The 27,425-nt window shown below is 40.3% G+C and overlaps 1 protein-coding gene and 1 pseudogene across 1 annotated transcript in view; one reads left to right on the top strand and one right to left on the bottom strand.

Annotated features, from left to right (window-relative positions):
• The window catches only part of LOC100687654, a 39,217-nt pseudogene that overhangs the window by 2,597 nt on the left and 9,195 nt on the right, over window positions 1-27,425 (top strand).
• Window positions 1-27,425, bottom strand: part of PCCA (propionyl-CoA carboxylase subunit alpha) — a 462,758-nt gene that overhangs the window by 426,497 nt on the left and 8,836 nt on the right. The gene's annotated exons all lie outside the window — the stretch shown is intronic.

Raw genomic sequence — 27,425 nt, 5'->3', positions numbered from 1 at the left:
CACCTCATCTGCCCAATGAGTTGACTCCAAAAGAGTCAGAGGGGAAATAACAATTATCAGGAAAGTGGTTTCACAAAGGTGAAAGCAGGACTTCCTTGGTACTCTGTTAGATACCTCTGCTGCGGGAGATAGCTATACTCCAGGTTAATTTGAGGCTTGGAATAACAGAGTATATAAACCAAATGGAATAACATAGTATATAAATAAAGGAAGTATAGGAGAAGAGGAAAAGCTTATTTCTTTTTTCAAACCCTTCCAGTTCCTCTTCAGCTCAGAGAACAAAGAGACTATGTAGGACCAGCAGCAATCTTATGTTAATAATGCTCAGCCATCTCTCTGTTGGCACCATCATCTAAGCCTCTTCTGGGACTCCTGAGTTACCACAGATTAGCAAAATAAAAGGCCTCCTCTTCCAAAAGTTAACCTAGTACCCTTATTCTTAAAATGTATCCATATAATAGGGTACTACACCTATAAAAGGAATAAGGAAAATCTCTATATAGGGATCCCTGGGTGGTGCAGTGGTTTGGCGCCTGCCTTTGGCCCAGGGCGCGATCCTGGAGACCTGGGATCGAATCCCACGTCAGGCTCCCGGTGCATGGAGCCTGCTTCTCCCTCTGCCTGTGTCTCTGCCTCATTCTCTCTCTCTCTCTGTGACTATCACAAATAAATAAAAATTTTTAAAAAATTAAAAAAAAAAAAGGAAAATCTCTATATACAACAATGGAGTGATTAACAGGATATATTGTTGAGAGAAAGAAATCAAGACAGAGGTGCATGGCTGATTGGTTGGTAGAGCCTGCAACTCTTACACCTGGAGGTTTTGAGTACAAGCCCCACATTAGGTATAGAGCCTTTTTTTTTTTTTTTAAGATTTTATTTATTAATGAGAGACACAGAGAGAGAGGCAGAGACATAGAGATAGAAGCAGGCTCCATGCAGGGAGCCTGATGTGGGTCTCGATCCTGGGACTCCAGGATCACTCCCTGGGCCAAAGGCAGGGTGCTAAACCACTGAGCCACCGAGGGATCCCCCTATAGAGCCTTCTTTAGGAAAAAAAAAAAAAAAGAGGGGTGCCTATGTGGCTCAGTGATTGAGAGTCTACCTTTGGCTCAGGGCATGATCCTGGGGTCCTGTGATCAAGTCCTATATCGAGCTCCCCACAGGGAGCCTGCTTCTCTCTCTGCCTATGTCTTTGTCTCTCTTTCTGTGTCTCTCACAAATAAATAAATAAAATATTTAAAATAAATAAATGAATAAATGATTTTTAAAAAGGAATAAATCAAGGTAGAAAGAAAGTATGTATAGTATGCTACCATTTATCTAAGAAAGGAGGACTACAGATATAAATACATAGATAATGCTTATATTGAAAACAATGGAGGGATCCCTGGGTGGCGCAGCGGTTTAGCGCCTGCCTTTGGCCCAGGGCGCGATCCTGGAGACCCGGGATCGAATCCCACGTCGGGCTCCCGGTGCATGGAGCCTGCTTCTCCCTCTGCCTGTGTCTCTGCCTCTCTCTCTGTGTGTGTGTGTGTGACTATCATAAATAAATAAAAATTTTTTTAAAAATCTAAAAAAAAACCAATGGAGATAATCCATAGCCCTTGCCTCCATTCCTGCTGCCAGTCTGACCTGCTCATGTCCAGAGAGCCAGTAGCTCTACTGTGCCATATGTGGCATTTGTGCCCCTTTTGGCAGTGACAATTGTCTCTCCGATCAGTGTTGGAGTGCTTTGAAATCACACACAGAGGTCCAGATTCATCTCATCTTCAGAATGTCAACAGGTACATGAACTGCTACTTTGGATTTTACTGGTTGGCAGTGGTTGACCAAATGTTTGGAATGCAGCCAATTTAGGCAAAGAAACATCCTTACTTGTGGCTCTGTTACAATGGTAAAATCTATAACCACAAGGAGATGAAACACATCTCCTTTTGAATTTAATTACCCTTTAATTCTCCTTTTGAATTTATTTTGAATTTAATTACTACATCAAAATTAATGGTGAGATCATCCCTCATTGTTATGACAAAGGAGGAACAGAGCAAATAATCTGTATGTTGGATGGGGTGCTTGCATTTATTTTATAAATATTTTACACCAATTAGAAAGTGTTCCTGGGCACAGACACCTGTGGAGTCAGGGCTTTGTATAAAGCCATGACAGAAAATCAATTTTTGACTGTATATTTAGAAAGGTCTTGTTAACTTGAAGTACATCACAACTTCTTTATCAAAATGGAGCCTTTCTGGATACCTGCATGGCTCAGTCAGTTGCGTGTCTGCCTTCAGCTCAGGTCATGATCCCAGGGTCCCGAGATCAAGCCCCACATTGGGCTCCCTGCTCAGTGGGGAGTCTGCTTCTCCTTTTCCCTCTGCAGCTCCTCCTGCTTGTGCATGCTCTTTCTCTTTCTGTCAAATAAATAAGTAAAATGTTTATTTATTTATTTTAAAATATTTTATTTATTTATTCATGAGAGACGCACAGAGAGAGGCTGAGACACAGGCAGAGGGAGAAGCAGGCTCCCTGAAAGGAGCCTGATGCGGGACTTGATCCCAGGACTCCAGGATCACGACCTGAGCCAAAGGCAGACCCAACCACTGAGCTACCCAGGTTCCTCTACAATCTTTTTTTAAAACATAGAGCCTTAAAAAAAAAAAATAGAGCCTTTTCAAAAAAAAATAGTGGAGCTTTTCTTTTAGGACACTATCAAATTTTGGACTTAAAGTCAAGTGACAAAGTTGCATCAGTGAAAATGGTTAAATATCATCACTGTAGAGATGAATATCTGCATGCCCTCTACAGCAGTGTAGAGATTCCCCTACTCCCAGGTCTTGACATAGAACTTGTGGAGAGAAGGTGAGGAGAATTAGAGACAGCAAGTATAGACAATTTTTTTTTTGAGATTTTATGTCTTTGACACAGAGAGAGGGAGAGAGATAGAGACAGAGAGAACAAGCAGGAAGAATAGCAGAGGAAGAGGAAGAAGAAGCAGGCTCCTTGCAGAGCAGGGAGCTTGATATGGGGCTCTATCCTGGCACTCTGGGATCATGACCTAAGCGGAAGGCATACACCTAACCGACTGAGCCACCCAGGCACCCCAAGTATAGACAACTCTTTTTTTTTTTAATCTTTTTTTTTTTTTAAAGATTTTATTTATCCATTCATGAGTACACAGAGAGAGAGAGGCAGAGACACAGGCAGAGGGAAAAGCAGGCTCCACGCAGGGAGCCCGATGTGGGACTTGATCCCGGGTCTCCAGGATCACGCCCTGGGCCAAAGGCAGGCACCAAACCACTGAGCCACCCAGGGATCCCTAGACAACTCTTTTAAGAACTTTTGCTATAAAGGAGAGAGATAGATGCAAGATGAGAGATAGTACAGTGTCTGTGGATTTGCACATGTTATCAATGGTCCAGTAGAAAGAACAAACTGATGATGCATGAGACAAGAGGAACAATCCTTAAAACTGAAACTCAAGGCAAACCTGTTATAATTCCGCTGTGGTAAAGTAATTAATGTTTGCCTGGGGAAGCAGATTTATTCATGTTCTTTTTATGTTCTTTTTCCTCTTCATGTACATGCCTACTTTTGGATCCTCTTTCTTTTTTTTTTTTTTTTTTTTTTTTCAGATCCTTTTTAACAATGCTATTAAGAAATGTTACAGGGCAGCCCTGGTGGCTCAGCAGTTTAGTGCCACCTTTAGCCCAGGGCCTGACCTGGAGACCTGGGATTGAGTCCCATGTCAGGTTCCCTGCATGGTTCCTCTGCCTGTGTCTCTGCCTCTCTCTCAATCTCTCTATCAATCACATGAATAAATAAATAATATTAAAAAAAGAAAGAAAGAAAGAAAGAAAGAAAGAAAGAAAGAAAGAAAGAAAGAAAGAAAGAAGAAAGAAAGAAGAAAGAAAGAAGAAAGAAAGAAAGAAAGAAAGAAAGAAAGAAAGAAAGAAAGAAAGAAAGAAAGAAAGAGAGAGAGAAAGATTACATGATAGACAGAAGGACTGGATGCCTTTTATCATGGGGCTTGGATTCCAGCTTGGTTGCTGTCACCCTGTTGAAGTAGCTAAAAGAAGCTCTGGTACTGGGGATCCCTGGGTGGTTCAGTGGTTTAGGGCCTGCCTTCAGCTCAGGGAGTGATCCTGGAGTCCCAGGATCAAGTCCCACATCAGCTCCCTGCATGGAGCCTGCTTCTCCCTCTGCCTGTGCTTCTGCCTCTCTGTGCCTCTCATGAATAAAAGATAAAATCTTAAAAAAAAAAAAAAAAAAAAAAAAAAAGAAGCTCTGGTACAGTATGTTCTCCAATCATTTGCAACTGGCATTGGAAGACAGTCCCCATTTCCTGGCTGCTGAAAAGGTAGCAAATCACTTTGGGAATGAACATCATGAAGTCTTTTTTAACTCTAAGGAAAGCATACAGATACTGAATGAAGTCATATTTTCCTTAGAAACTTATGACCTTACAACAGTTCACACTTCAGTAGATATGTATTTAACTTCCAAGTACATGTGGAAGAACACAGCATGGTGATCTCTGGAGAAGGTTCAGATATACTTCTACAGAGTTACACATATTCTCACGAAAACTTATTTTTCTGCTTTTTTTTTTAGGATAGATTTATTTATTCATTCATTCATTCATTCATGAGAGACAGAGAGAAGCAGAGACATAGACAGAGAGAAGTAGGTTCCTCACAGGGAGCCCAAAGCAGGACTCGATCCCTGGACCTAGGATCATGCCCTGAACTGAAGGCAGACGCTCAACTACTGAGTCACCCAGGCATTCCGAAAACTTCTTTTTCTAAAAAATCCAACTTGGGCGAGAAACTTCTGAAGGAACTGTTTGTTTGATGTTGTTCTCCACATAGATCAAACTACTGCTACCCATGGACTTGAAATGAGAGTCCCTTTCTTGGATCACTGATTTTCTTCCCATTACTTGTCTCTGCTACCAGCAATGAAAATTCCAAAGAATGGGATAGAAAAACATCTCCTGAGAGATGATATTCAAAGACTCTAATCCTTTAAAAGAGTCTCTGGTGACCAACAGAGCCTTCAGTGATGGGGTAACCTCAGTCAATAATTTCTGGTTTAAAATTTTACAGGAATAGGGGCACCTGGCTGGTTCAGACCATGAGCATATGACTTTTGATCTCGGGGTTGTGAGTTCAAGCCCCATGTTGGGTTTATTTTACTTAAAAATAAAATATTTACAAAAAGATTTTACAGGAATATATTGACAGCAGGTTGATGATGCTATGATGGTAACTTCAAGACAAAAATTTCCTTCAGTACTTCTCAAATTTACAAAGATGATTACTACCATTAATCTTTGAATGCTGCTACCCAGACCAGGCTGACCTGCTGACCAGTTATTGGATGCTCAAGTGGATCAATGCCACTGATCCCTTACAAGCTACCAAAGCTGAGGCACTCTCTAAAGTACAGATCAAAAGTAAAAGTTCCTTCTGTGAAGGGTGGTGGGACTCGACCCATACATACTTGAGCATGAAAAAAAAAAGTCTCAAATCTAAAAAACAAAGGGAAAATAAATCATAAAAATTTTTTTAAAGTTGTTACTAATGAGGTTGGAGGAAGAACAGGATAGAGAAGACAGTGATAAAAGCCAGACATGTTTTGTATACTTGAATTTGAAACAATGTAAATACTTTACATAGGCCTAAAACAAGATGAAATTTTAGCAACTTCTAAATACCTAAAGGAAAATGAAGCAAATGAACTCACTAAGAATCCTTAATGACCTAACTACTAAATCCGATGCCTTGCTTGAGGGCACGTTCCACTTAACCTGTCTATATAATTTGACATTGTTGATCATTGACTTTTTTTTTTTTAAGAGTTTACCCATTTATTCATGAGAGACACAGGGAGAGAGAGAGGCAGAGACACAGGCAGTGGGAGAAGCAGGCTCCGTGCAAGGAGCCCGATGCAGGACTTGATCCCGGATCCCAGGATCATACCCTGAGCCAAAAGCAAATGCTCAACCGCTGAGCCACCCAGTCATCCCCATTGACTCATTATTAAAATTCTCTCCCTTGGGATCCCTGGGTGGCGCAGCAGGTCCAGACAAAAAGTGAAGCCAATCTTTCAGGGATTTGATATTTCAGGGCTGCCATTCTCTCTGACCCTGTTGGTGCTGGGAGTGGGACCTGGGTACCCATCAGAGACCCAGGTGGGGCACGAGCACCTCCACAGCCCTCCTGGAGTTTCCTTGCCTCAGAGCTTGTTCTGGGCTCTCACTCTCTGCCATTAAAAGTTGTTCTGTGGTGACTCTGGAGTTACAAACTCCCTCAACTATTTGGCTTCTCTGTGAGCCTGTATACCCTCTAACCACAGTCTCCCTGTGGCCACATGGTTGGTGCCACCTTTCCTGTAGCTGCCTCCTACCTTGCTTCCTTTTGAGGCTTAGAGCACATCCACTCCTTTTCCTTTTTCCTTTTTTTAATTTTAATTCAATTTGCAGGGAAGCCAGGTAGCTCAGCGGTTTAGCGCCACCTTCAGCTTGGGGCATGATCCTGGAGACCCAGGATCGAGTCCCATGTCAGGCTCCCTGCATGGAGCCTGCTTCTCCCTCTGCCTGTGTCTCTGCCTCTCTTAATTAATTAATTAATTCAATTTGCCAACATATAGTACATCATTAGTTTCAGATGTAGTTTGCAATAGTTCATCAGTTGTGTAGAACACCCAGCACTCACCCCATCATGTGTCCTCCTTAATGCCTGTCACCCAGTTACTCCACCCCCAAACACCCTCCCCTTCCATGATCCTCTTTAAAAAGGGGAGGGGGGCTAAATTTTATGTTATGTATATTTTAACCACAATTTTAAAAAAACTTTTGAAAGGTATTCTACCTTTTGTGTAAGAAATAGGGGCATAACATTCATATTTGTTTATATTTGCATAAAGAAATACTAAACAATAAACATATATGAATGTTTACCTGTAAGAGAATGGTGTGGATGGGGACAGATGTGAGGAGATTACTCCATGTACACTCTTCATATCATTTTTATTTAAATCATGTAATATACTACCTATTCAAAAATGAATAGATGTTTCAAACAACTCAGTAACATTTACTCAGGTATGGCTTTTCTCTGACTAAAGCAGTCACTTGCTTTTTAATTTTTTTTTAATTTTTTAAAAGATTTTATTTATTCATTCATGAAAGACATAGAGAGAGGCAGAGACATAGATGGAGGGAGAAGCAGGCTCCCCTCAGGGAGCCTGATGTGGGACTCAATCCCTGAACTCCAGCAGCATCAGGCCCTGAGCCAAAAGCAGAGCTTAACTGCTGAGCCATCCAGGCGTCCCAGTCACTTGCTTTTTTAAATCATTCTTACATAATTAAAGGTCACATAGTTACTTTAAATAAACACAGACTCAATTCCATTTTATATTTTTTAAAGATTTTATTTATTTACTTGAGAGAGAGCAAGAGAGCACAAATGGGGGAGTGAGGGAGAAGCAGACTCCCCACTGAGCAGGGAGCTGGATGTGGGGCTGCACCAGGACCCTGAGATCATGACCTGAGCCAAAGGTAGATACTGAGAAACTCAAGTGCCCCTCAATTCCATTTTAAAGAAAATAAATAAATAAAAATGTTTGATCCCATAAAAGAATGAAAGCTTCAAGGTTAATTTAATGCTAGCTCTTGTCCTGTCCTGCAGATGGGCTCTGCAGTGAGTTAACTCCTATCAATGGCAGAAGGGAGCATAATCATCTTTCTCCTCTCCAAACTTCTACCATTCCTTAATGGCATTTTACTGCTCTTCCCTTTTTTTTTTTTAAGATTTTATTTATTCAAAAAAAAAAGATTTTATTTATTCATTCATGAGAATCACAGAGAGAGAGGCAGAGACCTAGGCAGAGGGAAAAGCAGGCTCTCTGTGGATAGCCTGATGCGGGACTCGATTCCAGAACCCTGGGATCACAACCTGAGCCAAAGGCAGATACTCAACCACTGAGCCACCCAGGTGCCCCACTACTCTTTCCGACCCATCATCCTCCACCAACAGGAGGAAAGAAATGTTCCTACTTTACTGGTAGGACCATAAGATGGTTGTATAGCTTCTGTGCTTGCAGATATTTTAAGCCAACCCTTTCTCTTTTGGGGCTCTTCGTGGATTCTTAAGAGATACACCCTACAAGTCATTGTTGGACTGAGCTGCTGTTCCTTTGACCTGAAAGGATACACTCTATCCCAAGTCCCTTATTCACTCCAAAACACTGGGAATTCAATGAGACTCTTCTAGCTTCTCCTCATTTACATGGCCTTTGAGTCAGATTATGCAATGACCCCAAAGAGCCTCTCTTTCACATATGGTTCATGGGAAACACTCATGCACTGATTACTTAACAAATTCTGGAAGAATGGGCTGATTCTAATCTACTAGATAGTCCCCCCTGCTCTACTTCTAAGTAGCAAGCCAGCTCTTCTCTTGATCTCTAGATTTTCTGAAAAAGAGTCAGATCTCAGTGAACTGTGACCTGATAAATTCAGAGGACATACATTAGGCTTTCCAAGTGGAAGCTGCTCACTTTTGACTTGAGGGAAGGAGGAAACCACATACCTACTTCTCCTTATCAGAGGGGAGCAAGGTTCAAAGCCTACCAACAGCTCTCTCCAAAGAAATCCTTTAAAAAATTCCTCTCCCTTATAGTGGAGAAATTGCAAAACCTTGGCCAAATTATCAAAATTGCTGTAACCAGGGGCTCCTGGTGTCTCAGTCAGTTGAACGTCCAACTCTTGATCTTAGCTGAGGTCTCAATCTCATGGTCATAAGTTCAAGCCCCACATTGGGTTCCATGCCGGGCATGGAGCCTACTTTAAAAAAAAAATTAGTGTAACCAATGAAAGGCAGATAGATATTATACACCTCAAGATGTGATACTCTGAGAAAAATACATCATTTATATAGCATTTTGACTAGGGTCATAAGTTAAATCTAATCATGAGAAAATACCAAGCAAACTAAAAAGAACTGTTCTTTTAAAAACTTTTTTTCAGTATTCTTCAAAACTATCATTGTGATAAAAGACAAAGAAAAGCACCAGAACTGTTCCATATGAAAGAGACTAAAGAAAACAGCTGAATGCAGTATGTACACTGCAACCTCTAGTGGAGGGAAACAAATGCTGTGAAGGATGCCATTCAATTGACAAACAGGAATGTGGACATAAGTCTTTCAAAGGTACTGTTTTACTGTTAACATTTCCTGAAGTTAATAACGGCCCTGTGGTCATGGAACACAATGTCCTTTTTCTTAGGAAAAATACAATAAAGAATTCAGAGACAAAGAGAAATAATGCATGCAGCTTATTCTTAACTAATTTAGAAAAAAATAGAGAAAGAGGAATGAGAAACCTCTAACAAAAAAGCAATTTATGACAAATTGTTAACAATAAATGAATCTGAGTAAAAGCCAAACAAGTACTTTTGTATCACTCTTGCAACTTTTCTGTGAGTTTGAAATTATTTCCAAATAAAACCCTTTTTTAATTTAAAAAAATCTAGCCTAGGACGTCTGGATGGCTCAATGGTTGAGCATCTGCCTTTGGCTCAGGGGGTGATCCTGGAGTCTCGGGATTGAGTCCCACATCCAGCTCCCCTCGAGGAGCCTGCTTCTTCTTCTGCCTATGTCTCTGCCTCTCTGTGTGTGTGTCTCTCATGATTAAATAAATAAAATCTTTAAAAATAAATGAAAATCTGCCCTAAGGGGCACCCAGCTGACCAAGTTGGTGGAGCATGTGCCTCTTGATCTCAAGGTTTAAGTTTGAGCCCACGTTGGATGCAGAGATTACCTAAAAATAAAATCTTAAATAAATAGGGACGCCTGGGTGGCTCAGCAGCAGTTTAGCACCTGCCTTCAGCCCAGGATGTGATAGTGGAGTCCCAGCGATCGAGTCATACATCGGGCTCCCTGCATGGAGCCTACTTTTCCCTCTGCCGGTCTTTCATGAATAAATAAAATCTTTAAAAAATAAATTAATTAATTAAAAATAAACTTAAAAAATAAATAAATAATAAAAATCTCTGTCTTTGGGCAGCCCCAGTGGTGCAGCGGTTTAGCGCCGCCTGCAGCCTAGGGTGTGATCCTGGAGACCCTGGATCGAGTCCCATGTCCCGCTCCCTGCATGGAGCCTGCTTCTCCCTCTGCCTGTGTCTCTGTGCCTCTCATGTGTGTGCGTGTGTGTGTGTGTGTGTGTGTGTGTCTCTATAAATAAATAAATAAATAATATTAAAAAAAAACAACTCTGTCTTCTCCAAAAACATGACTCATTTATATCCTTGCTAAAGGTAAAGGGACTGAGAGTCAGATATCTGATTTTTTTAACAAATTCTTCTTCTTTTTAATTATTTTAATATGAAAATACCACACAAATGGACAAGTGTATATTATAAACACAGCCTGAAAAACAATAACACAAATACCTGCGTACTCAGGATGTAGCTTATAAAAAAGAACACTATCAGTATCCTTGAAGCCCCTACCCATACAATGCCTTTTCTCAAACACTCCATCACTCCAACCTAAATAATCACAATCCTGACTTTTATAATCATTCAATCCTTTGCTACACGTTTTTATCACGTATTTATGTAGAACTTAAAAATGTATAATTTAAATGTGTTTCAGGGCACCTGGGTGATTCAGTCGATTAAAGTGTCTGCCTTCAGCTTAGGTCATGATCTTTGGATGCTATGATCAAGCCCTGCATCAGGCTTCCTGCTCAGCAAGGAGTCTGCTTCTCTCTCTCTCTCTCTCTCTCTCTCTCTGCCCCTGCCAACACCTCTCTCTCTCTTTCTCTCTCTCAAATAAATAAAATCAAAATAAATAAATAAGTCTCTTTTAGGGATACCTGGATGGCTCAGTTGGTTAAACATCTGCCTTTGGCTCAAGTTGTGATCCCAGGATCCTGGGATCAAGCACCAAGTCAGACTCCCTGCTCAGCGGGGAGTCTGCTTCTCCCTCTCCCTCTGTGCTCGCTCGCTCTCTCTCAAATAAGTAAATCTTTAAAAATAATTAATGTGTCTCTTTTACATTTTTTTTCTTTTACATTTTAAACAAATAAATGTGCTATGGTCTGAATGTTTGTGTCTCCCTCAAATTCATCTGTTGAAACCTAACTGCCAACGTGATGGTATTAGGACATGGGCATATAATAAGCCATGCTAATGAATGGGATTAGTGCCCATATAAAAGAGCTCCATGGAGCTCCCTGACCTCTTCTGCCATGTGAGGATACAAGAAGTATGTAACCTGAAATAGGCTTTCACCCAGCCATAATAGTATCCTGATTCTGGACTTTCAGCCTCTAGAATTGTGAGTAATACATTTTCTGCTGTTTTTAAGCCACTCTATGATATTCTGTTACAGCAGGCTTAATGCACTAAAAATGATATAATGTTTATTTTTCCGACATGCTTTTTTTTGCTCAATATTACATTTTTTAAAAGTTTTTTTTTAAGATTTTATTTATTTATTTTGAGAGAGAATGAGAAAGCATGAGATGGGGAAGGGCAAAGGGAGAGGGAGAAGCAGATTCTCGCTGAGCAGGGAACCCAACTTGGGGCTTGATCCCAGGATCCCAGGATCATGACCTGAACCCAAAGGATGCCCAACCAACTGAGCCACCCAAGTGCCCCTGTGCACTTGTATCTTAATAAACATATGTATGAGCTTTCTCTAGGATACATTCCTAGGAATTAAATTGCTGGTATGCACCAGGGTTCAACTTTACTGCTGACTAGTACTAACTACTACTAGATAATGCTAAGATGGTTTTAGCAATTGATTGTGATTGTAGCAATTTACAATGTTACAATGAGAAATGTTTGTTCCATAACCTTGGTCAGTATTTGTTATTATCCAACTTTAACATTTTCCATTCTAGTAAATATGAATGATATATTATGGTTTAATTTGCATTTCCCATACTACTAATGAGCTTGATGTCTTTGCATATACTTATGGGCTGTTTGTCTTTCTCTTCTATGAAATGCCTGTTCATATATTTTGCTCCTTTTTCTTTTTTTTTTTAAAGACTTATTTATTTATTCACAAGAGAGAGAGGCAGAGACACAGGCAGAGAGAGAAGCAGGCTCCATGCTGGGAGCCCCATGTGGGACTCGATCCCTGGACTCCAGGACTACGCCCTGGGCCAAAGGCAGGCACTGAACTGCTGAGCCATCTAGGGATCCCCTCATTTTTCAATTATATATGTTAGAATTATATTATCCTGGTTTGTAGTTTATATTCCCACTCTTTTTTATGTCTTTTTTAAACAGAACTTTTTCTGATCTCAGGGTTGTGAGTTCAAGCCCCACATTGGGTGTAGAGATTACTTAAAAATAAAATCTTTAACAAAACAAAACAAGGGTCACCTGGGCTGCTCAGTCAGTTAAGTGCCAATTCTTGATTTCAACTCAGACTATGATCTCAGGGTTATGACACAGAGTCCCATGTCGAACTCAGTGCTCAGCAGAGAGTCTGCTTGGAATTTTCTCTCTCTCTCCCCTCTCTTCCTCTGCCCCTCCCCCCTGTGCATGCTCTCTCTCTCTAAAATAAATAAGTAAATCTTTAAAAAAGAAACAGAACTTTAATTTTGATGTAATCTAATTGATTAATCTTTCAATTTTGGTTTGAAAATTTTGTTTTGTTAACAGAATCCTTTCTTATCCTGAGGTGATAAATCTATCACCTTTTTAAAATTTTATAGCTTAGCCTTCATATTTAAATCTTTAATTTACTCAGAATTAATTTTTGTTTATGGTTTGAGTAGGAACCAGACTTTGTTTTTCTTTTAATTGGATGGTACTTGGACCATTTTTTCAAAAATCATCTTTTTTACCCTCAGATTTCCAGTATACTTACTGTCCCAATATGGTCATATCTGGGGGGGGAGGGGGTCTGATTCTCTATTCTGTTCCACTGGTCTATTTCTCTATTTCTGAGTCAGTTCAACACTCTCAATGACTATATCTGTAAAGTAAAATTCTAAGACCATCTAGCAACCTTACTGTTTTTCATTAGAAGTGTCTTAGATACTATTGGACCTTTGCTCCTTCATATCAATTATAGATTCAGCATCTTAAATTCAAAGAATAACTCTGTTGGAGATACTGGAATTCCAATAACTCTTGAGGCAGAATTAGCATTCCTAAAATATTGAATCTCACCCATTCACATAAAATAGCTCTACATTTATTTAGATCTCTTGAAAATAAATTCTTTTTGTTACATTTTTCTAAAGTATCGCAAAAGTTTCGGTACTATAATAAATGGAATTTTTACCGATTTTGTAAAAGTCATCTCTACACCCAATATGGGACTCAAAGTTACAATCCTGGGATCAAGAATCACATGTTCCACCAACTGAGCCAGCCAGGCACAAATGGAATTTTTAAAAATATATATATTTCTAACAGATTTTTCATGATGTTTAAATGTAATAGTGGTTTTATTTTATGTTTTAAAGAATTTTATTTACTTATTCATGAAAGAGAGAGAGAGGCAGAGACATAGGCAGCTCGCAGGGAGCCCTATGTGGGACTTGATCCCGGACCCTGGGATGACATCCTGAGCCAAAAACAGACACTCAACCACTGAGCCACCCAGGTGTCCCTCATCCTTTTTTTTTTTTTTTAAGATATTATTTATTTATTTAAGATTTTATTTATTTATTCATGAGAGACAGAGAGAGAGAGAGAGGCAGAGACATAGGCAGAGGGAGAAGCAGACTCCTCACAAGGAGCAGGATGTGGAACTCAATCCTAGATCCCGGGATCAGGCCCTGAGTCAAAGGCAGACACAACCACTCAGCCACCCAGGCATCCCTTTTTTTATTTATTTGACAGAGAGAAAGCACAGACAGAAAGAGTAGTAGGGAGACAGAGAAGCAGGCTCCCTGCTAAGCAAGGAGCTGGAAGTGGGGGGTGGGGTAGTGAGGGTAGGGGTTGGGGGGGATCTCAGGACCAACTCAGAACTCTGGGATCATGACTTGAGACAAAGGCAGATGCTTAGCTGACTGAGCCACTCAGGTGTCCCCCCACCCCATATGATCATCTTAATAAATGCAGAAAAATAAAATGAGAACACTCTAAACAGGTTAGGAATATAAATAAACTCCCATAACCCGATAAAGCCCACCTTAGAAAAATTCATGGCAAATATACCATTGACTCTTGAACAACAACATAGGTGGAGGGATCGAGTCCCACATTGGCTTCCCTGTGAGGAACCTGCTTCTCCCTCTGTCTATGCTCTGCCTCTGCCTCTCTCTGTGTGGTTCTCATAAATAAATAAATAAATAAATAAATAAATAAATAAATAAATAAATAAATAAATAAATAGTAAATAAGTTAATAAGTAAGTAAATAAATAAATAAATAAATAAATAAATAAATAGATCTTTTTTAAAAAAGATGACCAGGGGATCCCTGGGTGGCTCAGTGTTTGGGCACCTGTCTTCAGCCCAGGGTGTGATCCTGGAGACGCGGTATCGAGTCCCACGTCGGGCTCCCTGCGTGGAGCCTGCTTCTCCCTCTGCTTATGTCTCTGACTCTCTCTCCATGTTTCTCATGAATAAATAAATAAAATCTTTAAAAAAAAAAAAAAAAGATGACCATATGGTTTTTACCCTTTAGCCTCTTAATCTAGTAAATCGTATATATTAATTGTAATAAAATCAACTTTCAAATGTTAAACTAACTTGCATTTCTGGGAATGAATCCAATTTGGTCAGGATGTATTTCATCACTTTTACTCATTGATGGATTTAGTTTGCTTAGATTTACTTAGGATTTATGAATGACATAAGCCTATAATTTATTTTCTTATACTATCCTTGTTAGCTTTGGTGTTTCTCTAAATTAATGAATTAATTAATTAATCATAAAGATAATGAGAATTTCAAAGAGAAGTAAAGGTACTGACAATGACAAGAGATAAGACCCCAGATATTAGAATAATTACTCTGACCATCTTCCTATTCCTTTTTTCTTTTCTTTTTAAAATATTTTTTAAAATGTAGGCTGGGTGGCTCAGCGGTTTAGTGCCTGCCTTCAGCCCAAGTCGTGATCCTGGAGACCCAGGATCGAGTTCCATGTTGGGCTCCCTACATGGAGCCTGCTTCTCCTTCTGCCTGTGTTTCTGCCCCTCTCTCTTTCTCTCATGAATACATAAATAAAATCTTTAAAAAAAATAAAATAAAATATTTTTTAAGATCTTATTTTTTCGTTTTTCTAAATATTTTATTTTTTAAAAGTAATCTCTAAAAAAAATAAAAATAAAAATAAAAGTAATCTCTATAACCAGTGTGGAACTCAAACCCACAACCCCAAGACCAAGAGTTACAAGCTCCATAGACTGAGCCAGACAGGCACCATTTTATGATTTTAAGTAATCTCTACACCCAACGTGGGCTTGAACTCACAATCCTGAGGTCAAGAGTCACATGCTCGGGATCCCTGGGTGGCGCAGCGGTTTAGCGCCTGCCTTTGACCCAGGGCGCGATCCTGGAGACCCGGGATCGAATCCCACGTCAGGCTCCCGGTGCATGGAGCCTGCTTCTCTCTCTGCCTGTGTCTCTGCCTCTCTCTCTCTGTGTCTATCATGAATAAATAAATAAAATCTTTAAAAAAAAAAAAAAAAAAAAAAAAAAAAAAAAAAAGAGTCACATGCTCTACTGACTGACCCAGACAGGCATCCCCTATGCCTCCTTTCTTTTTTTTTACTTATTTTTATTTTTTTTTAATTTTTTTAAAATTTATTTATGATAGTCACACACACAGAGAGAGAGAGAGAGAGGCAGCCTATGCCTCCTTTCTTATTCCCTCTTCCCACTTACAGAGAATGATATAAAAGAATAACGACATATACTATGTCATCTATTTCTTCAATTTTGTGTATTTTGCAGAAATTGAGCAAATACAGGAAAAAATATTAAAAATGATAAATGGATTTAGATTAAGTTTTAATTCCTAATTTCTTTTTTTTTTTTTTTAAGATTTTACTTATTTATTCATTAGAGACACACAGAGAGAGAGGCAGAGACACGGGCAGAGGGAGAAGCAGGCTCCATGCAGGAGCCCAAAGTGGGACTCGATCCTGAGATTCCAGGATCACACCCTGGGCCAAAGGCAGGCTAAACCGCTGAGCCACCCAGGGATCCCCTAATTCTTAATTTCTAATCAAACTGTTCACCTGAAAAACTTGCCTATTCATTAAGAAGCAGAAATTGAGGGATGCCTGGGTGCCTCAGTGGTTGAGCTGCCTTTGGCTCAGATCTGGGGGTCCTGGGATTGAGTCCCACATCAGACTCCCCTGTAGGGGCCTCCTTTTCCCTCTGCCTATGTTTCTGCCTATTTCTCTGAGTCTCTCGTGAACAAATAAATAAAATCTTAAAAAAAAAAAAAAAAGTAAGGACACCTGAGTGGCTGAGTGGGTTGAGTGTCTGCCTTCAGCCCCAGGGTGTGATTCTGGAGTCCAGGGATCAAGTCCTACAACAGGCTCCCTGCATGGAACCTGCTTCTCTCTCTGCCTGTTTCTCTGCCTCTCTCTCCCTGTGTCTGTCATGAATAAATAAAATATTTAAAAAAAAAAAGTAGAAATTGAGAAGTAAATCATGTTCTGTAATTTTCCATGGAGTTCTTTGGGATGATTTTTCTTTTTTTAAGATTTTAAAGCAGTGACCCCAATGTGGGACTCGATCTGAGATCATGACCTGAGCCAAATGCAGACACTTAACTGACTGAGCCACCCAGGTGCCCTAGGATTATTTCTTAATCCTATGTCAGGCCGACAATTGCTATGTTATTCTAGTTGGAAAGTATGTGGTAAAAAAGTATGAAAAATAATTTTAAGAAATACTGAGGGAAAACAAAATAAAACCACAGACCTAGATATTTTGCTGATTTCTCCAAAAGTTTAACTGTAGCTGCTGAATGCATTCATGTGCTCACTCCATGGCACAGAAAAGTCAGACTTGAGTGATTCCTTATTTGTTAAGTGCAAACAAAACTGCTGACTCAGCCCTCAATAGGGAAAGGCAATGCCTTGTCCCAGGAGTTCAAAACCTAAGACAAGCAAATGCTGTACAAGGTATCCAATGACAACCTGAATGAAAACAAGGCACTTACATTCTAACCTTTTAAGAATAGGAACCCAAAATAAATGTATAAACACTTTTCCTCTTACCACCTTATCTTGAAACTGTGGGACATTATTTTCTGAGATTGCAATTTTAAAAGTTATGGAAGCAATGCTAAATCTCTCAGTTAAAAATATACAGTGTGATTGTTTATGCATTGATTCTCATACTCTGGACCCTTCCACATGTCACATGGCTATATGATATTCCCAAGTCATGGATTTTGCCGTTTGATCTCTAATGCAGCTTGAAGGTATTTCAGGGCTCCAGAGCTAGGCAGTTCTCTGAATACACTAAGTATACATATGAAGCAGCTCAAATGTACAAGTGCTTCCATCAACAATCACTTCAAAGGTCATTAATAACTTACAGGTGTGAGAGTGGAAATGCCCTCTGCACTCTCATGCCCCTTCTTGAACTCTGGTTACTCTCTTTGGACCATTTTTGTAACAGTGAATTCCTAACCTGATATTTCTCTTTCTCCATTTTCTCTTCTCTGGTTCTGAGGCTTTTAAGATGACATTACAAAATCTTCTAGGAAACACAAAAGCAGACAAAAATCCCTCAATGTATTAATTCTAGTATTTTTTTTTTCTTTCCATCCTTATGTCGTTAGTTTATTAATAGTAGAGAAAAGCAGGGCAACTGGCTGGCTCAGTTGGTGGAGCAGGTGACTCTTGGTCTTGGGGTTGCGGGTTTAGGCTCCATATTGGGTGTGGAGACTATTTAAAAATAAAATCCTTAAAAAAAAAGTAAAGAAAAGCAATTTAAATCCTTCTTGAGAAGATAACCTATAAAGGAAAGGAAAGACAGAACAGGTGGGCAGCAAAATCTGCCTGGTTTGAAAGAAACATGATAATATTATGATGGACTCTAATATCTGCTTGGTTTCTACCACTGCTGAAGATAGGGTCTAAAACTTTACTAGTGTCTCTGAAATGAACTGTGTGTGAGAAAGCAGCTTAATTCTATATCTAGGTTAGACAAGGTTTCTCAGCAGTAGAAATACTGACATCCTGGGCTGAACAGTTCTTTGCTAGGAGGGCTTTCCTGTGCATTGCAGGATACGCAAAGCATCTTTGGCCTCTACCCACTAGATGCCTGTAGTATGCACCCCCTCTCAGTTGTGACAACCAAATACGTCTCTGAGGGGCAAAATCACCTCCAGGTGAGAAGTACTGTTCTAATTGGAAGTATCTTCTGATCTTGAGCCTATGAATATGAATCAACCCTACATCACAGCAAACTAAATAAGACAGGTAAATGTTTGTTCATTGAGTGAAGGGATATTTTCACTCTATACTGAAGTATCACTCCATATATCATTTTTAACTCCAAAGAAGAAAACGTACCTTTATCATAGAAAGAACTGACAGTTACCACCTTAACAAAGTGACCAAATGTAGCATCACTAATAACGGAACTAAATGACATCATGAATTCAACCTGAGTCTAATCAAACCTCTAGACTTGGGGTGCCCAGGTGGCTCAGTCCATTAAGTATCTGACTTCAGCTCAGGCCCTGATCTCAGGGTCCTGGGATTGAGCCCCACATCAAGCTCTCTACTCAGCAGGGAGTCTGCTTGTACCTCTCCCTTTGCCCCTCCCCCTGCTTATGAATACTAATGGTAGTATATTGGAGAATGTCCTTCTCTCCCTCTCAAATAAATAAATAAAGTCTTAAAAGAAAAAAAACCCTCTAGGTTTATAGAAAAGAGAAGGGATAGAACGGGTTAAATGACACCATGAGGAAATAATCAAACACAGAATGTGAGATATACACTATTAGAAAAGTAGAGGGGATTCCTGGGTGGCTCAGCGGTTTAGCGCCTGCCTTTAGCCCAGGGCGTGATCTTGCAGTCCGGGGATAGAGTCCTGCTCCCTGCGTGGAGCCTGCTTCTCCCTCTGCCTGTGTCTCTGCCTCTCTCTCTGTGTGTGTATCTCTCACAAACAAATAAATAAAAATCTTTAAAATAAAAATAAAAGTAGATTGGACCTTTCAAAAACATTTACTATTAATGTCATAAAAAGAAAATTAAAAGTGAAGGACTTTGGGTTCCTGGGCGGCTCAGTTGGTTGAGCATCTGCCTTTTGCTCGGGTCGTGATCCTGGGGTCCTAGGATCGAGCCCCACATCGGGCTCCCTGCTCAGCGAGGAATCTGATTCTCCCTCTCCCTCTGCCTCTCTCCTGGCTTGTGTGCTCTTGCTCTGTCAAATAAATAAATAAAATCTTAAAAAAAAAAACGTGATGGACTTTTTTTTTTAAGATCTTATTTATTAATTCACGAGAGACACACACACACAGAGAAAGAGACAGAGAGAGAGAGAGAGGCAAAGACACAGGCAGAGAGAGAGGCAGGCTATATGCAGGGAGCCCAATGTGGGACTCAATCCCCAGACTCCAGGATCACACTCAGCGAAAGGCAGACCTTCAACCACTGAGCCACCCAGGCATCCTGTGAAGGACTTTTTTAGACCAAAAAAGACTAAGAAGATAACAGTGTAGAAAACTTTGTATGATTTTTAACCTATAAAAGGTATCTGTTAAAACAATTAGAGAGGGACGCCTGGGTGGCTCAGTGGTAGAGTGTCTGCCTTTGGCTCAAGGTGTGATCCTAGGGTTTGGGATTCAATGCCACATGGGGCTCCCTGCAGGGAGCCTGCTTCTTCCTGTCCTATGTCTCTGTTTCTCATTCTATCTCTCATGAATAAATAAATAAATCTTTTTTAAAAAAAAAAAAAAAGAGGGGAACCCTGGGTGGATCAGCGGTTGGGCACCAGCCTTGGACTCAGGGTGTGATCCTGGAGTCCTGGGATTGAGTCCCACGTCGGGCTCCCTGCATAGAGTCTGCTTCTCCCTCTGCCTGTGTTCTCTGCCTCTCTCTCTCTCTGTCTCTTTCTCTCTCTATGTATGTGTCTCTCATGAATAAATAAATAAAATCTTAAAACAATTGGAGACATTTTTAAAAAGATTTTATTTATTTATTTATTCATGAGAGACACAGGAAGATAGGCAGAGACATAGGCAGAGGGAGAAGCAGGCTCCATGCAGGAGCCTGATATGGGACTTGATCCCAGGTCTCTAGGATCACGCCTTGAGCTGAAGGCAGACGCTTAACCACTGAGCCACCCAGGCATCCCGCAATTGGAGAAATTTGAACATGAACTGGGTATTAGATGTTATCTAAGTTGTGATAATAGTAGTATATTGGAGAATGTCCTTAAATCTCAGCATGTGCACGTTGGGGTGAAGTTTCATGATGGTAAATTACTCATGCAACTGTGTTTGAAAAGTTTTAAAATAAGGGCATCTGGTTGGCTCAGTTGATGGAGTATGAGACTCTTGATCTAAGGATCATGAGCTTGAACCCCACATTTGGTGTAGAGGCTACTTAAGAAAAAAGTTCCAGGGATGCCTGGGTGGCTCAGTGTTTGAGTGTCTGCCCCTGGGTGAGGTCGTGATCCCAGAGTCCTGGGATGGAGTCCTGTATCTGGCTCCCCACTGGGAGTCTGGTTCTCCCTCTCCCTGTGTGTCTGCCTCTCTGTGTGTGTCTCTCATGAATGAATAAATAAAATATTAAAAAAAAAAAAAAAGGAAAAAGAAAACAGAAAAAAGTTCCAAAATAGAAAATTAGGGAAAAACAAAAGATAAAAGTATTTAATTTAAAGGATCACTAGTATTTATATCATTACCAATAATAAGTATTTATTAAGTTTATACTCAATGCACATGAGAGATTCAAAGTTATATAATCCCTGGCCATGAAGTGATAAACATTTATACTCTCCTAGAGTCTCCAGAAAGAATGCAGCCCTGCAGACACATCTTAGACTTCTGACTTCCAGAAATATAATAAATTTGTGTTGGGTAAGCTACTATGTTTGTGGTAATGTGTTAAGCAGCAATAGGAAACAAAGGGTAAATCAAATGTAAGCTTTCTGTATATTGCCAAATTTCCCTCCATAAAGTTTGTACCTTTTTGTACTTCTACCAGCAATGTGCCTATTTTCCCACCATCTCTCCAACAAAGAGTGTTATCAAACTTTTGAATTTTTGCCCATATCCTAGGTGAGAAATTATTTATCTCAGTAAGGTGTTTTTTTTTTAAGATTTTATTTATTTATTCATGATAGACACAGAGAGAGAGAGAGAGGCAGAGACACAGGCAGAGGGAGAAGCAGGCATCATACAAAGAGCCCGACATGGGACTTGATCCAGGGTCCCCAGGATCACACCCCGGGCTGCAGGCAGCGCCAAACCGCTGCACCATCGGGGCTGCCCTCTCAGTAAGGTTTTAACTCATGTGTGAAAATGAACATCATTTCACATATTTAAAAGATTTCTAAAAAAACAAAACAAAACAAAAAAGATTTCTTTTGGGGATCCCTGGGTGGCTCAGCAGTTTGGTGCCTGCCTTTGGCCCAGGGCGCAATCCTGGAGTCCCGAGATACAGTCCCACATCGGGCTCCCTGCGTGGGGCCTGCTTCTCTCTCTGCCTCTGTCTCTGCCTCTCTCTCTGTCTTTCATGAATAAATAAATAAAAATCTTAAAAATAAATAAATAAATAAAATTTTAAAAATAAAAAATATATAGGATTTCTTTTTCTGAACTGTTAAAATATGTTCTACACTTTTCTACTGGGTTGTTGCTCTGGTCTTGATTTCTTTCTTTTTTTTTTTTTAATTTTTTTTATTTATTTATGAGAGTCACAGAGAGAGAGAGAGACAGAGAGGCAGAGACACAGGCAGAGGGAGAAGCAGGCTCCATGCACCGGGAGCCTGATGTGGGATTCGATCCCGGGTCTCCAGGATCGCGCCCTGGGCCAAAGGCAGGCGCCAAACCGCTGCGCCACCCAGGGATCCCTTGATTTATTTCTAAAAGCTCTTTATATTTTAGGGATCTTATCCCTTTATAATATGAATTACAAATATTTTCCCATTTAGTCATTCGTCTTTTCACATTGCATGTGGCATGTATTGCTATGCATAAATTTTCATTATTTGTATTTATTTTTAGTTTATGTTTAAAATTGTCCTCATATGGACGCCTGGGTGGCTCAGTGGTTGAGCACCTACCTTCAGCTCAGGGCCTGATCCCAGGATTCAGAATCAAGTCCCGCATCAGGCTCCCTGTGAGGACCCTGCTTCTCCTTTTGCCTGTGTCTCTGCCTCTCTCTCTCTCTCTGTGTGTCTTTCATGAATAAATAAATAAATATTTTTAAAAAAATTTTTTAAAGATCTATTTATTTGAGAGAGAGAGCACACAGGTGCACAAACATGAAGATGGGAGAGGGGCAGAAGGAGAGGAATAGAGAGAATCTCAAGCTGACTCTGCACTGAGCTTGGAGCCCTGCTCAGGGCTCGATCTCATAACCCATGAGATCACGACCCGAGCAGAAACCACCAGTCAGATGCTCAATCAACTGGGCTACCCAGGTGCTCCTATAAGAGTATGTTTTTTACCGAAATGTATTCTTTTATTTATTTATTTTTTTATTTTATTTTTTTTTTTTTAATTTTTTTTATTTATTTATGATAATCACAGAGAGAGAGAGGTGAGAGAGAGAGAGAGGCAGAGACATAGGCAGAGGGAGAAGCAGGCTCCATGCACCGGGAGCCCGACGTGGGATTTGATCCCGGGTCTCCAGGATCGCGCCCTGGGCCAAAGGCAGGCGCTAAACCACTGCGCCACCCAGGGATCCCTATTTATTTTTTTAATTTATGATAGTCACACAGAGAGAGAGAAAGATTGAGAGAGAGAGGCAAAGACACCGGCAGAGGGAGAAGCAGGCTCCACGCACCAGGAGCCCGACGTGGGATTCGATCCCAGGTCTCCAGGATCACGCCCTGGGCCAAAGGCAGGCGCCAAACCGCTGCGCCACCCAGGGATCCCCAAAATGTATTCTTTTAAATTTTATTTTTGAGAAGCCTATTTGTATATCTATGGCAAAACATTCTCCTAGCAGTGTTATTTATAATAGTGAATGATGGAAGTAGCCCGAGTGTCCATCAATAGATGAATGAAGGGCACCTGGGTAGCTCAGTCAGTTAAGCGACTACCTTTGGCTCAGGTCATGACTCCAGGGTCCTGGGATCAAGTCCCAAATCGAGGTCTCTGTGGGGAGCCTGCTTCTCCCTCTGCCTATGTCTATGCCTCTCTTTCTGTGTCTCTCATGAATAAATAAATAAAATCTTTAAAAAAATAAATAAAAATTTAAAAACAGATGAATGGATAAAGAAGATGTAGTATACATATACAATGGAATAGTATTCAGCCATAAAATAGGATGAAATCTTGCCATTTGCAACAACATGGAGCTAAAGAATATAATGCTAAGTAAAATAAGTCAGTCAGAAAGAGACAAATGCCATATGATTTTACTCATGTGTGAAATTTTAAAAACAGAACAAATGAGCACAGGAGAGAGAGAGAGAGAGAGAGAGACCAAGAAACAGACTCTTAACTATTGAGAAAACACTAATGGATACCAGAGGGGAGGTGGGTGGGAGGATGGGTGAACTGGTGATGGGGGGCAGGTGCCTGAGTGTCTCAGTTGGCTAAGTGTTTACATTTGGCTCAGGTCATGATCCCCAGGTTCTGGAATCAAGTCCTGCATCAGGCTCCCTACTCAGCAGGGAATCTACTTTTCCCTCCATCCTTCCCCCCTACTCGTAATATTTCTCTCTCTCTTTCTCTCTCTCTCTCTTTTCCTCTCACTATTGCTCTCAAATAAACAAATAAACTCTTTTTTAAAAAAAGAAATAGGTGATGGAGATTAAGGATTATACTCGTCTTTATGAGCACTGGGTGATGTATGGAATTGTTGAATACCCAAAGGTAACATAACACTATTATACTGGAATTAAAAGAAAAAAAAAAAAGACATTCTTTCTCTTAGTTAAAAAGAACTAAGACCTGGCAGCCTGGGTGGCTCAGCGGTTTAGTGCCACTTTAAGCCCAGGGTGTGATCTTGGAGACCCCGGATCGAGTCCCACGTCAGGCTCCCTGCATGGAGCCTGCTTCTCCCTCTGCCTGTGTCTCTGCCTCTCTCTCTACCTATGTCTTTCTTGAATAAATAAAAATTAAAAAAAAAAAAAAAATGAACCAAGACCGCTTCAGGATCACAATAAAGAAACATTTAACAGGGGCATGGCTCAGTTGGTAGAGGATGTGGTTCTTGATCTCAGGGTTTTAAGTTCAACCCCATGCAATGGGTGTAGAGATTACTTAAGAATATTTTTTTAAAGAAATATTTAATTGAGTTACTACTAATTAGGACAGAAATTTAAGCAACTCAAAAATGAAGTTGTATAGCCTAGAAAATTTTGCTAATATACGTTATCACAAAACTATTTTAACTTAGATTATAATTTAAACACTGTTGGTAGTGGGAAAATATTGTTTATAAACTTTTTAAAGATTTTATTTGAGAAAGAGAGAAAAAGAGCATGAGTGGGAACAGGGGCAGAGGCATAGAGAGAGGGACAAGCAGACTTCCAACTAACTGGGGAGCTCAATCCCAGGACCTTAAAATCATGACCTGAGCCAAAGTTAGATGCTTAACCAACTGAAACACCCAAGTGCCCCTCTGTTTACTTTTTTTATAGTGTGTTGCTTTCAAGTTTAACTTTTTCTTAACTTTTCCAAAGAATGTTTATATAAGTGTTGGGATTGTTAGGTTTTTTTAAAGATTTTATTTATTTATTCATGAGAGACACAGAGAGAGAGGTAGAGACCTAGGCAGAGGGAAAAGCAGGCTCCCTGTAGGGAGCCTGATGCAGATCTCAATCTCAGGACTCTGGGATCATGCCCTGAGCCATGAGCCAAAGGCAGACACTCAACCAATGAGCCACCCAGGCATCCCAGAATTGTTAGTTTTTTTTAAATGTTATTTGGTCATAAAGTTATATACCTATGTATGGAGAGAAAAAAGCTCTTTATGTTGTTCTTGAGGGTAAGCCTACATTAGACTTTGCATTGGGGCCTATTTTTACTCCTTAGATTCTACTGAGTATTGGCCACCAAGCACTGAGACCAGAAAGGGAGGCCTTATCCAGATCATAACAAGCCACAGCGAGTATCTCATCCACTCCAGTGACATCAACAGCTATTTTCCTCTTCTTCCACAGTAACAGCTGGAGCCAGACATAGGTCTACCGAGCTAAGCTACATTTCCCAGTCTCCCTTGCAGCTTGGTGGGACTCAGTTGCCAATAACAGAATGTGCCTGGAAAAACTGGAAACAATGTATACTGCTTCTGGGTAAAAGCCTTCAATTATTAGGCACACGTGTTCAATTGCTGTTTCTTCATCTTCCTTCACATTGTCATGTTAAATGTTAAAACTAGAGCACCTTACAAGCTATATGTTGAAGATAACAAAGCTGTCTAGTCAGCTAACTAGTCTAGATCTCTAGGATGGCTTTATGGAGCAAAGTCCATCTATCTACCCTGAACTATTACATGAAAGAGAGTTAAATTGCTATCTAATTGGCTACTGCATTTGGGCATCTTTTTTTTTTTTTTTTACCAGAAACTAAACCAAAAATGCCAAATATGATCAAGAATAATTTCTTAGGGGGCTGCCTGGGTGGCTCAGCAGTTGAGCATCTGCCTTTGGCTAAGAGTGTGATCCCAGAGTCCTGGGATTGAGTCCCACATTGGGCTCCTTGCATGGAGCCTGCTTCTCCCTCTGCCTGTGTCTCTGCCTCTCTCTCTCTCTGTCTCTCATGAATAAATAAACAAAATTTTTAAAAAAAGAAGAAGAAGAAGAATTTCTTAGAGACACCTGGGTGGTTCAGTGGTTGAGCGTCTGCCTTCGGCTCAGGGCATGATCCTAGAGTCCCGAGATTGAGTCCCACATCAGGCTCCCTGCAGGGACCTGCTTTTCCCTTTGCTTATGTCTCTCCCTCTCTCTCTGTGTGTCTCTCATGAATAAATAAATAAAATATATTTTTAAAAAATAATGATTTCTTAGATGGGGCACCTGGGTGGTTCATTTAGGTGTCCAACTCTTGATTTCAGCTAATGTCATAATCTCAGGATTATTAGATCAAGCCCTGCATCAGGCTCTGCTTTCAATGCAGAATCTGCTTGGGATTCTCTCTCCCTCTCCCTTGGGCCCTCCCACTAGTGCTCTCTCTCTCTCTCTCTCTCTCTGAAATAAATAAATAAATCTTTTTTAAAAAAAGAATTTCTTAGATAACACACAAATAGTTATTTTAGGATGATCTGTGTCTAGTAGGAAGTCCCTCTTGAGATAATAAAGATATTCTCTTACATTTTTTTTCTGAAAATGTTTAACTTTTGCTTTTATTTTTTTAAAGGTTTTATTTATTTATTCATGAGAGACACACACAGAGAGAGAGAGAGAGGCAGAGACACAGGCAGAGAGAGAACAGGCTCCACACAGGGAGCCTGATGTGGGACTCAATCCTGGGACTTCAGGATAATGCCCTGGGCCAAAGGCAGACGCTCAACCGCTGAGCCACCCAGGCATCCCATAAGTTTTGCTTTTAAGATTAAGGTTTTAATACTAGAACATGGTTTGTATACAGTTAGGGTAAAGATTTATAGTTTTTATATGCAGTTAGCTGATTGTTTCAGTACTATTTATTGAATATACCATCCCATTGATTTATAATATCACCTGTGTCATACCAAATTACTATAGGTACATGACTCTCCTCTGTTCCATTGCTTATAAGCTTGTGAAAATGTCACAATACTATCATTACTAAAATTTTATTTTTTTTTAAAGATTTTATTTATTTATTCATGAGAGACCAGAGAGAGAGAGAGGCAGAGGGAGAAGCAGGCTCCACGCAGGGAGCCCGATGTGGGACTCGATCCTGGGACTCTAGGATCACACCCCAGGCTGAAGGCAGGCGCTAAACCGCTGAGCCACCCAGGGATCCCTAAAATTTTACATTAAATCCTATATTTGGCAGGACAAATCACTCATTATTTTTCAAAATCATCTTGGCAATTCTTGACATTTTACTTTTCCTTTTTTTAAAAAAGATTTTATTTATTTACTTATTTATTTATGAGAGTCAGAGAGAGAAAGGCAGAGACACAGGCAGAGGGAGAGGCAGGCTCCGTGCAGGGAGCCCGACATGGGACTTGATCCAGGGTCTTCAGGATCACACCCTAGACTGAAGACAGGCACTGAACCACTAAGCCACCGGGGCTGCCCAACATTTTACTTTTCCATTTAAATTTTAACATCTGGGCAGCCCCGGTGGC

Source organism: Canis lupus, chromosome 22, assembly GCF_011100685.1.
Source record: "Canis lupus familiaris isolate Mischka breed German Shepherd chromosome 22, alternate assembly UU_Cfam_GSD_1.0, whole genome shotgun sequence".
In the NCBI taxonomy this organism is placed as follows: domain Eukaryota; kingdom Metazoa; phylum Chordata; class Mammalia; order Carnivora; family Canidae; genus Canis; species Canis lupus.
The sequence above is the reverse complement of the archived record's forward strand: the minus strand, read 5'-3'. Positions and strand labels throughout refer to the sequence as shown.